The sequence below is a fragment of the Salmo salar genome, chromosome 05 (genome assembly GCF_965601325.2).
Source record: "Salmo salar chromosome 05, fSalSal1, whole genome shotgun sequence".
Taxonomy (NCBI): domain Eukaryota; kingdom Metazoa; phylum Chordata; class Actinopteri; order Salmoniformes; family Salmonidae; genus Salmo; species Salmo salar.
In genome coordinates, this window is record NC_138295.1 from 71,015,518 (window position 1) to 71,027,841 (window position 12,324).

At 40.7% G+C, this 12,324-nt stretch overlaps 1 pseudogene across 1 annotated transcript; it reads left to right on the top strand.

Moving 5' to 3' along the window:
• The first annotated feature begins 1,124 nt into the window (after positions 1 to 1,124).
• On the top strand, positions 1,125 to 12,263 carry LOC106605698 (mitochondrial import receptor subunit TOM40 homolog; annotated as a pseudogene). The gene is made up of 10 exons (XR_014392388.1): positions 1,125 to 1,251; positions 1,697 to 1,908; positions 8,512 to 8,579; positions 8,780 to 8,872; positions 8,980 to 9,081; positions 10,483 to 10,588; positions 10,815 to 10,937; positions 11,039 to 11,115; positions 11,424 to 11,526; positions 11,685 to 12,263. The product of XR_014392388.1 is annotated as a mitochondrial import receptor subunit TOM40 homolog (transcript).
• Positions 12,264 to 12,324: the final 61 nt, after the last annotated feature.

The window sequence follows — 12,324 nt, forward strand, 5'->3', positions numbered from 1 at the left end:
AAGCAAGTCTCCTGTTATTGGTGTCCTTTAGTGGTTTCTTTGCAACAATTTGTCCATGAAGGCCTGATTTGCACAGTCCCCTCTAAACAGTTAATGTCTGTTACTTTAATTTATTTGGGCTGCAATCTGAGGTGCAGTTAATTTCTGAGGCTGGTAACTAATGAACTTATCCTCTGCAGCAGATGTAACTCTGGGTCTTCCTTTCCTGTGACGATCCTCAAGAGACAGTTTCATCATAGTGCTTGATGGTTTTTGTGACTGCACTTGAAGAAATTATGGACTGTCGTTTCTCTTTGCTTTTTGAGCTGCTCTGCCATTATATGGACTTGATCTTTTACCAAATAGGGCTATTCTGTATACCACCTCTACCTTGTCACAACACAACTGATTGGCTCAAATGCATTAACGAAAGAAATTCCACAAATAAACTTTCAAAAAGGCAAGCCTGTTAATTGAAATGCATTCCAGGTGTCTACCTCAAGAAGCTGGTTGAGAGATGGTTGAGAGAATGCCAAGCGTGTATTAAAGCTGTCAAGGCAAATGGTGGCTACCTTGAAAAATCTCAAATATAAAATATATTTTGACTTAACACTGTTACTACATGATTCCATATGTATTTCATATTTTTGATGTCTTCACTATTCTACAATGTAGAAAATAATAAAAATAAAGAAAAACCCTGGAATGAGGTGTGTCCAAACTTTTGATTGGTACTGTACATTCTACATGTAGAAAGAATCACAAGAAGACGAGCACTGTGCATATAAAGATTACCCTTGGAATGTCTTGCCTCGTGGGATTGAATGACGAAACCGATTGGTAGACGCAAAATACGCCTATTCAGGTGTTAGTCAGAAGTAGGCAACTCGTAAATGTTGTACTTGCTAAATGGCTGTAGTTATACACTTGTTGCATTCAACCCATACCTCTGGTTCAACGACTTAGTGTTTAACTAGATAGCAGCTCAGTCATTTCTGAGTTCTGACTAGGTGATCAACCCAGCACATCACGCAATATTTAGGGGATTCCTAGTAGTTTGATGTGCTGGCCAATGGTAGTTGATTTTGTAGGTACACTACCCAATCCATGGGGTTATAGGGGACGATGGGCGGGCCTAAATGCGCACCGGAAGGTTGTGGAACTTTGCGGGTGTGTAGCTAGAATTACCGCCGAACACGCACGAAAAGTCAACGTGATTAGCTCACTATCACATTTGAAGGATAGTTGCATGAAACGGACGACTGTAAAATCGTATGTCTTTATTATAGAAAGCTGATGGTGTTACAGTTTTGTCTGAGGCATGTACAGTGCTGCAATTGTTATCGCTAGCAACATTAGCAAGCGACCGTTAGCTCAGTCAGTGACTGTCAGTCAAGTCGACCAGATCTCAGAGCATTTCCTATTTGTCTGTACATAAAACCAATACACTCCATTAAGTATGATACAGTGTCTTACGTTTGGTATGGTTGCATAAGACAGATGGTTACTTAAGGCCAAAACGAAAGGTGATTGTGGTTGGTTTGGGTGGGCATATGCTATCCAGCTAACGTTACGTTACCCTTTGGCCTTGACCTAGCTGTGCTAGTCTTTGTCCCAGTTAATGCATAGAGTTGGATAACTAGCTACTAACTATTTACATAACATCAAGTATCTCATCCCATCTCTCTCTTTGTCTCTCTCTCTCATTCTGCTTCAGCATGGGCAGTGTGTTGGCTGCCAGCTCCCCCGCCTCCCCCCCTGCCCCAGGCAGTGGCGTTGTCCAGGGGGCACCTGGGTTGGTGTCAGTCCCCCCAGGGTTCTCCATGCCCTCCATCCCTCCCCCCTCTGTCCCCGGACAGCCAGCAGGTGAGACGGGGAGCCCCCTCCCCAACCCTGGTACCTACGAGGAGTGTCATCGCAAGTGCAAAGGTAAGGATCATACAGTCATGTCATGCAGTACGTCATCAGAGTTGTACAGGTGCATCCTTCCTGTTCGAATAGGCTGGGCAATGACATGGCAGATTTGATGCTCTATCATTTATTTGAGAGGTGTGTTTTTCCTCAGAATTAAAAAAGTGTTGGCCCCATATTTTAGATTGTGTTCAAATAAAACATTGTTTGCATTGAACAGTTTCTGTTCTGACCATAGACTTGGACTACTCTAGTGCACAAAAGCCAGTTTTAGCAAGGGCAGCACCATTGAGGGCTTAAACCATTTTGAAATCAACTCGGTTGGACTTGCTATTGGTAAAGGAAGGATCACATAATTCCTTCCAGGTCATCAGGAGGGATCAGCCAATGAATTATGCGTGTGAGCAAACATTCATTAACTGCAGGTGGCAGTAAATCACCAACATTTATTTTATACCTGTTCAAATAACTCACTCCATGTGGCAAATTGCACCCTTACAGTTTGTTTACCAACTCAGTTAGTAGAAGATGAAAATTCACTACTTCCAAATGGAGTTGGCCTCAATGGCGACGACCTTGCTCTCAGACGCCATAATGGGACCGATATAAAGTTGTGTCCTCTAACTACAGTGGGGCGGGGAAAGTATTTGATCCCCTGCTGATTTTGTACGTTTGCCCACTTACAAAGAAATGATCAGTCTATAATTTTAATAGTAGGTTTATTTGAACAGTGAGACCAAATAACAACAAAAAAATCCAGAAAAACACATGTCAAAAATGTTATAAAATGATTTGCATTTTAATGAGGGAAATAAGTATTTGACCCCTCTGCAAAACAAGGCAAAACCCTTGTTGGCAATCACAGAGGTCAGACGTTTCTTGTATTTGGCCACCAGGTTTGCACACATCTCAGGAGGGATTTTGTCCCACTCCTCTTTGCAGATCTTCTCCAAGTCGTTAAGGTTTCGAGGCTGACGTTTGGCAACTTGAACCTTCAGCTCCCTCCACAGATTTTCTATGGGATTAAGGTCTGGAGACTGGCTAGGCCACTCCAGGACCTTAATGTGCTTCTTCTTGAGCCACTCCTTTGTTGCCTTGGCTGTGTGTTTTGGGTCATTGTCATGCTGGAATACCCATCCACGACCCATTTTCAATGCCCTGGCTGAGGGAAGGAGGTTCTCACCCAAGATTTGACGGTACATGGCCCCGTCCATCGTCCCTTTGATGCAGTGAAGTTGTCCTGTCCCCTTAGCAGAAAAATGTTTCCACCTCCATGTTTGACAGTGGAGATGGTGTTCTTGGGGTCATAGGCAGCATTCCTCCTCCTCCAAACACGGCGAGTTTAGTTGATGTCAAAGAGCTCCATTTTGGTCTCATCTGACCACAACACTTTCACCAGTTGTCCTCTGAGTCATTCAGATGTTCATTGGCAGACTTCAGACGGGCCTGTGTATGTATTCTTGAGCAGGGGGACCTTGCGGGCGCTGCAGGATTTCAGTCCTTCACGGCGTAGTGTGTTACCAATTGTTTTCTTGGTGACTATGGTCCCAGCTGCCTTGAGATCATTGACAAGATCCTCCCGTGTAGTTCTGGGCTGATTCCTCACCTTTCTCATGATCATTGCAACTCCACGAGGTGAGATCTTGCATGGAGCCCCAGGCCGAGGGATATTGACAGTTCTTTTGTGTTTCTTACATTTGCGAATAATCGCACCAAATGTTGTCACCTTCTCACCAAGCTGCTTGGCGATGGTCTTGTAGCCCATTCCAGCCTTGTGTAGGTCTACAATCTTGTCCCTGACATCCTTGGAGAGCTCTTTGGTCTTGGCCATGGTGGAGAGTTTGGATTGATTGATTGCTTCTGTGGACAGGTGTCTTTTTTACAGGTAACAAGCTACGGTTAGGAGGAGGCCGGGAAAAGATGGCGGCGAGTGCAGACGAGATTTCAGCTTGCTCCGAGTAACCTTAACTTTTATCCCTCTCAAAATTACTTAAATGTAACAGAACTTGGCTTATAGTAAACACAATAGAGAACAACGCTTAGTTGACCGATAATTTGATCTGGAACTTTGAGAAATGGAAGGAAAAAATGTGCGAAAGAGCAAAGGGAGGAGAAGGCCGTTGCTAGCCGAGCACTCAGGAGAAAAACCGCCACCTGACTCCTCGGGAGAAGAAATGGAGGATTCTGGACATTCGGTTGATTCTGAAAATGTAGTCAATAGTCCTGCACCCAAAAAGACACAGAAAGAATTGTCTTTGCCTCTTGTACAACAGGCCCGAAATCAAGAAAAGGGTGGATACTACAGGGGAATCGGAGCCTTTTTCGCCAACGGAGAAGAATTACGACTGGGGTGATTTGTTCTGTCTGTAGGTTTACAAGGTAGCTCCTTCCCCACTGCAAACTGAACGCTCTAGTTTTGAAACATGGTGTTACTGTTTTACAAGTTAAGACTTCTGTTAATACATTTATGAAGCAACTTTTTATAGAGAGGGTAAAGTTGAGATTGCATAGGATTTTTCTTTCTATTCTATAGATATGGACTTTAAGTTTATGTCAATCAATGCCAGGGGAATACGAAACCTGTTAAAGAGAGAAGCTTTTTTTAGTTTTGTAAGGACTGCAACGCAGATCTTGTATTCGTTCAAGAAACACATTCATGCAAAGAATACTATAATTATTGGAAAAATCAGTGGGGCAGTGACATTTTTTTGGCCCACGGGACTAATCGTTCAGCTGGGGTTGCAATTTTAGCACACAATTTCAAAGGGAAATTTTTGTTTACTCAAATGGACTCCAATGGACATTGGCTAGTAGTGGTCATCAACCACATGGACAGATTATTTGTGTTGTGTAATGTATATGGATACTGTTCTAGTCCTCCAAATAACTTACTTCTAGAGGAAATTGAAGAAATTCTTAAGTCTTCTGAGAAAATATCCATCCAGTCAGATTATAGTTGGTGGAGATTTTAATATGGTTTATTCTAATGAGACTGATAGATTGCCTAACATTGGTGTGAACAAGTTGGTGAATTTCTGCCAAAGCCTGGACTTAATTGACATATGGAGAGTAAAAAACCTTGGAGAGATACAATACACATGGAGTAATAGAGATTGTTCCTTACAATCAATAATTGATTTGTGGGTGATAACCTCTAGTCTTGAGCCCAACACTGTAGAGGTAAAAATACTGCCTGCAGTCCTGACTGATCATAAAGTCATATGGTTGACTGCAAGAATGTGCAGTAATGATGGTTAGAATTACTCTGGTGGTTAGTGGAAATTAAATAAATCATTGTTATTGCATGATGATTTAAAAAATGTGATTAAGAATCAAATTTCTGTTTACTGGAGTTTAGCTACATCTAATGCAGAATATGGGAAATATTGGGAACTGCTGAAATTTAAAATCTGCTCAGCCTGTATTACTTATGGAAAACGGCTTGCTTTAAGGGAGAGATGTGAGGTAGCTGAACTCTCTAAAACAATTGCTGATATCACAGAGATTGAGCATCTTGATCTTAATGAGAAAGCTAAATTGAATGATTTACAGAATCAACTAGATACATTGTATGAGGAAAAGGCTAGAGGAGCTTTCATAAGATCTAGAAAACAATGGCTTGAAAAAGGGGAAAAGAACAGTAGATACTTTTTTAATTTGGAAAAGAGGAGAGGGGAACTCAACACACTTCGGAAACTTAAGATTAATGGGGATACCACTGAGGATAGAGAGTTGTTATAAGACTTTACCACTAAGTTTTATGAGAATCTTTACTCCTTAGATAACAATTTGAGTGACTCCTAAGGATCTCCTTGATTCTATAGAGAATGTTAATTCGGTTAGTGAAGAACTCAATCAGTCTTGTTGCCAAGATTTATCCATTATGGACATCCAGTACGGGGTTGCTCAGTTAAAAAAGAACAAATCTCCAGGTTGTGATGGATTAACCTCTGAATTTTACAAAACATTCTTTGAAGAAATAGCGCCTTTTTTACTTGAAACCTTTAAGGAGGCTATAAAGAAGGGAGAACTACCTGCCTCTCTGAAGCAAGGGGTTATTACCCTTATACCTAAACCACACAAGGATGTCCTAAGTATTGATAATTGGCGTCCAATCACACTCCTAAATAACGACTACAAAATTATAGCCTTAATCTTTGCAAAAAGGTTAAAGTCTTGCTTAATTGATCTGATTGATGAATGTCAATCAGGGTTTATGAAAGGGCGCCATATATCTAATAATCTGAGGCTGGTGTTAGACTTGGTTGAGGATTGTGATCTATTAGATGACTTCCCTGTTATCCTATTTTTGGATTTTCAGAAAGCATTTGATACAGTAAGTCACAATTTTATCTTTGATTGTCTTAAGCGTTTGAAATTTGGTCGTTTTTTGTTGTTGATGCTATTAAAACTCTGTATAATGGTGGCAATAGCTGTATCAAACTCTGTCATGAAACATCCTCGAGATTTAACATTTACAAAGGAATATGACAAGGTTGTCCAATTTCACCTTTTTTTTATTTTTGTTAGTATCTCAAATGTTATGCTCATTAGTTCATAAAAGTCAATTTGAAGGCATTACATTCCAGGCCAGAGAGATCAAGATATCCCAACTGGCGGATGACACCTCACTTTTTTTGAAAAATGTGTCTCAAGCTAGATTAGCATTGGATATCGTGAAGCAGTTCTCCAAAATCTCAGGTTTGGCATTAAATCTTTCCAAATGTGAGATGTTTGTTTTGAAAGGAGCTGTCAATCCAGCAGATTGTAACATCTCTGAAAAAGATACTGTAACCTACCTTGGTGTAAAGATCACCAAAAATCTTAAGGCTATGAATGATCTTAATTTGAACCCTGTAACTGAATCTGTCACACAAAAAATTATCCTCATGGTTAAGGAGGGATTTAAGTCTTCAAGGAAGGGTGCTTTTATCCAAAACTGAGGGGCTATCTCGTGCCTCCTATCGTTTTTCATCTATTGATATTCCCAAATCCACTTGCTGTACCTTAGATAGGCATTTGTACAACTTCATAAGGAAAAACAAGCCACATAAGATAAAAAGAGATGTTATCACCAACAGGGTTTGTGATGGCGGTCTAAATGTCTTAGATTTCACTCTCTTCAATCAGATATCAAAGGTCAAATGGATTAAAAGATACATAAAAAAAATCCTCATCGTTTCTGGAATATTATACCTCATTTTGTTTTTCAGAAGCTCGGAGGGCTTAAATTTTTTACTACAATGTCCATATATTGTGGGTAAACTTCCTGTGAAACTGGCAGATTTTCACAAGCAGGCTTTCATGTGCTGGGCTTTGTTGTATAAACAACTTTTCACCTCATAAATGTTTTATATGGAACAATGGGTCGATATTATATAGAAACAAGATGTTATTTAACCATAAATGGTTCTCGAAAAACATTGTCCTTGTCAGCCAATTAGTTAATATTAGTGGGAATCTATTTACACGGAGAGAATTTATGGAAAGATACAACTTTGAGGTTTCAAGCAAGGAATATGACACTGTTATTAAAGCTATAACTAGTGGGATAAAACCTTTACTTCAGAATAATGCATATTTTGGAATATCTCCGATTGTAAGCGATATTCAGGTGAATGGCATTGGTCTACTAGATACGAAATTCAACCATCGTTTATTAAGGGATATTTTCTACAGGAAGTCTATTCCCTCTGCGATATTCTGTTGGGCTTCATCGTTTGATGTAAACTGGCGCCGTGCTTGGCTCACTCCACACAAATTTATGGTGACCAATAAAGTAAAGGAGATCTCCTTTAAGATAATTCATAGATTCTATCCGTGTAATAGCTTGATTTCTAAATATATACTTGATGTTACCAGTGAATGCAGTTTTTGTGAACTAGAAACTGAATCTATTGAACACTTATTCTGTAATTGTTTATATAGTGAAGTGTTCTGGACTGCTGTAAAAATACATCTTGGCCTCAAATTGCATACAACCACTGAAATGTCTAAGTTTGACATATTTTACTACACTGATTACACAATTGAACGTGAGTATGTCATAAATCTCTTTTATTAGGAAAATATTTCATACACAAATCCAAATCCTAACCCATTTCTTTGTTTTCCAAATCAGATAAAAAAAATTATTTAGTCTTTAAAACGTATACAAAACAAAATGTCAATTTATTTGATATAATGTGGAATATTTTTTTTTTTCTTTTTCTCATTTCTTTCGAATCCCTCTGGCTGTTATGTTTGTTTTGCATATTACTGTTAAAATTAAAAATAATAAAACATTTTTTTTTAAAAGCTGCGGTTAGGAGCACTCCCTTTAAGAGTGCGCTCCTAATCTCAGCTCGTTACCTGTATAAAAGACACCTGGGAGCCAGAAATCTTTCTGATTGAGAGGGGGTCAAATACTTATTTCCCTCATTAAAATGCAAATCAATTTATAAAATTTGACATGTGTTTTTCTGGATATTTTTGTTATTCTGTCTCTCACTGTTCAAATAAACCTTCCATTAAAATTATAGACTGATCCTTTCTTTGTCAGTGGGCAAACGTACAAAATCAGCAGGAGATCAAATACTTTTTTCCCCCCACTGTATCTCTGTGGTTATAACGCCGTTTCAGAGGTGGTCCCCATCCAGATGGAAGGAGTGCGACTGGTGGTCAACAAGGGCCTGAGTAATCACTTCCAGGTCAGTTGTGGAGCTAGAGGAATATATATTCTAGATGCAGCCAGTAAATTAAAGCCAGCGTTAGTATGCATTCTGTTGCAGCTATTATAAAATGAAAAGGAACTATCTAACCCTCAAGGCGGTGATTGTCCAATTTCATATGGATCAGAATACTATATTGTTTGCAACTTTATTGGATATCTGCTGTATCTGTTCTACAGGTCAGTCACACAGTCACTCTCAGCACCTTGGCTGAATCTGGCTACCGGTTTGGTGCCACCTACGTGGGCACTCAACAGACAGGACCTGCTGAGGTAAACTGTCACTTGTCTGGTCTGGAAATCGTCTCTCAGCCACTTTACCATAATATTATTATACTCTAATAATTTTGTTTCATGTGTTGACCCCTCCCCCCCCCAAGTCCTTCCCAGTCATGGTGGGAGACATGGACAGCACCGGTAGTCTGAACGCCCAGGTTATCCACCAGCTCACCAGCGCTGTGCGCTCCAAAATAGCCATCCAGGTACATCATTGTGAAGAACGGGGAACGCCACACCAGGATCAGGAAGTTTATGTACACTACCGTTCAAAAATTTGGGGTCACTTAGAAATGTCCTTGTTTTTGAAAGGAAAGCAAAAGTTTTGTCCCTTAAAATAACATCAAATTGATCAGAAATACGTTGTAAATGACTATTGTAGCTGGAAGCGGCTGATATTTTTTAAACTTTTTTTTAATGGAATATCTACGTATGCGTACAGAGGCCCATTATCAGCAACCATCACCCCTGTGTTCCAATGGCACGTTGTGTTAGCTAATCCAAGTTTATCATTTTAAAAGGCTAATTGATCATTAGAAAACCCTTTTGCAGTTATGTTAGCACAGCTGAAAACTGTCCTAATTAAAGAAGCAATACAACTGGCCTTCTTTAGACTAGTTGAATATCTGGAGCATCAGCATTTGTGGGTTCGATTACAGGCTAGAAATGAAGAAGTTTCTTCTAAAACTCGTCAGTCTATTCTTGTTCTGAGAAATGAAGGCTATTCCATGCGAGAAATTGCCAAGAAACTGAAGATCTCGTACAATGCTGTGTACTACTCCCTTCAAAGAACAGTGCAAACTGTCTAACCAGAATAGAAAAAGTGGGAGGTCCCAGTGCACAACTGAGCAAGAGGACAAGTACATTAGTGTCTAGTTTGAGAAACAGATGCCTCACAAGTCCTCAACTGGCAGCTTAATTAAATAGTACCCGCAAAACTAGTCTCAAACTAGACACTCTAATGTACTTGTCCTCTTGCTCAGTTATGCACCGGGGCCTCCCACTCTTTCTATTCTGGTTAGAGCCAGTTTGTGTTGTTCTGTGAAGGGAGTAGTACACAGCGTTGTACGAGATCTTCAGTTTCTTGGCCATTTCTCGCATGGAATAGCCTTCATTTCTCAGAACAAGAGTAGATGGACGAGTTTCAGATTAAAGTGCCTTATTTCTAGACATTTTGAGCCTGTAATCGAAGCCACAAATGCTGATGCTCCAGATACTCAACTAGTCTAAAGGCCAGTTTATTGCTTCTTTAATCAGGACAAGTTTTCAGCTGTGCTAACATAATTGGAAAGGGTTTTCTAATGATCAATTATCCTTTTAAAATGATAAACTTGGATTAGCTAACACAACGTGCCATTGGAACACAGGAGTGATGGTTGCTGATAATTGGCCTCTGTACGCCTACGTAGATATTCCATTAAATATCAGCCATTTCCAGCTACACTAGTCATTTACACTGTATTTCTGATCAATTTGATGTTATTTTCATGGACAACAAAATGTTTTTCTTTCAAAAACAAGGACATTTAAGTGACCCCAAACTTTTGAATGGTAGTGTTACTGTTTATTAATCTGTGCATTTCCAATAATATGTTTGTTATTTCAAGACTCAGCAGCACAAGTTTGTGAACTAGCAGTGTGACCTGGAGTACCGCGGTGACGACTTCACCTCTGCTGTTACCCTGGGCAACCCAGACGTCCTCCTCGGCTCTGGTAGGATTGTTTTCTCATCAAAGACTTCACTGGTGGTCCATGATGCTGCAAAACGACTCATCACTTACAGCAATAATGTTCTTGTTACCCAGCCTTTTGACCACACGTTATGATGGCCTCTGTAAACGGAGTGAACAGGCTGGTTATTATTCAGACATGAGTCCTTTATTCTTGTGCACTACTGTAACATCTATGATGACCGTGATGAAGATGTTGCTGTCCTCAGGTATTATCGTGGCTCACTACCTCCAGTCCATCAGTCCAGCCCTGGCGTTGGGAGGAGAGCTGGTCTACCACCGGAGGCCTGGGGAGGAGGGAGCAGTCACCTCCCTAATGGGCAGATACACAGGTGAGACCCACTCTGACCCACACCACCTCACCTTCTGTTAGAGCCAGGAGTTTTTTTACTGGTCAGGTCACTGATTAATATTCTTCTTGTTTTTCCTCCAGGCAATAATTATGTTGCCACATTGACTCTAGGAGGTGCTGGTGCTCATGCAACATACTACCACAGAGCCAATGACCAGGTACCCAAACTAAGCTATCCTATCACCTTGCCCCCAGTCTAGACCACAAAACTCCCCAAGCTTTAGTGTGGATCACTGTGCAAAATAGTTGGGAATCCACTGGTAGCCTACCATCTCTAGACCACGACTATAGGCCCAGTACCATCCCTCTCCTATGAGTTGAGTGCTTAGTGGAAAGTTTGACCATGCTAATGGACCACTCCTTTTCTGACATGGAGTTGTTAGCCCACTGAAATACTTGAGGCTATGTAGCACCACAGTGCTAAGTCTGTTTGCGAGACCATCTTGTTGTCCTTCTACCAACTCAGCTGCAGCTGGGGGTGGAGTTTGAGGGCAGCATGCGGACACAGGAGACCGCAGTATCGTTTGGGTACCAGCTGGACCTCCCTAAAGCCAACCTGCTCTTTAAAGGTAAGCCACTGTCTTTCCCTCTACAGCACAGCTATTCAGTCAGACCTCTTGGGTGAATTGATCCATTTCATGTCATTGATTGGCCAGAGTTCATCCACCTGCTGTCCCAGGTCTGAATTATTTCCTGATCAGTCCCTCCCCTCCATCCCTGTCTCCAGGTTCGGTAGACAGTAACTGGGTGGTGGGGGCGGTCCTGGAGAAGAAGCTGCTGCCCCTACCTCTCTCCTTGGCCCTGGGAGCCTTCCTTAACCAAAAGAAGAACAAGTTCCAGTGTGGCTTCAACGTCGGCTAGACCACCACAGACCTCCAGCTGCCTCCGACACACTGGGCCATGCTTGGACCAGCACTTGTCATGTATGTATCTACTGGATGCAGAGACTCTCCTATGCTGTGAGTTGTGGGGCAGAGAGTTACTCTATACCAAGGAGCCAGGCCTACATATTGTAGCACAAGTCTATTTCCTTCCAATGAAAACCTCATACATTTGTCAATTTTCAAACAATACATTCTTTAGGAAAGGAAAAAAAAGCTATATTTTACTATTAACAAATATATAATTACCAAACTTCAGAAGGATTTTGAATACATTTTTGGTCCTAGAGTCATGAAATGTTGAGTACACAGTGCAGTTACTGCTTTTAATACATGTAACAAACATTGGCAGAAATGGTGTTGAGGTTTACACCAGACCGTGATGAAATGTATTTAGAATCATAAATAAACAACTTTTGTATTTTTGGCTTTTGATGACGTTAAAGACCATTAAGGTCGGCCGTGTGGTGCTATGCATGAGAAGAA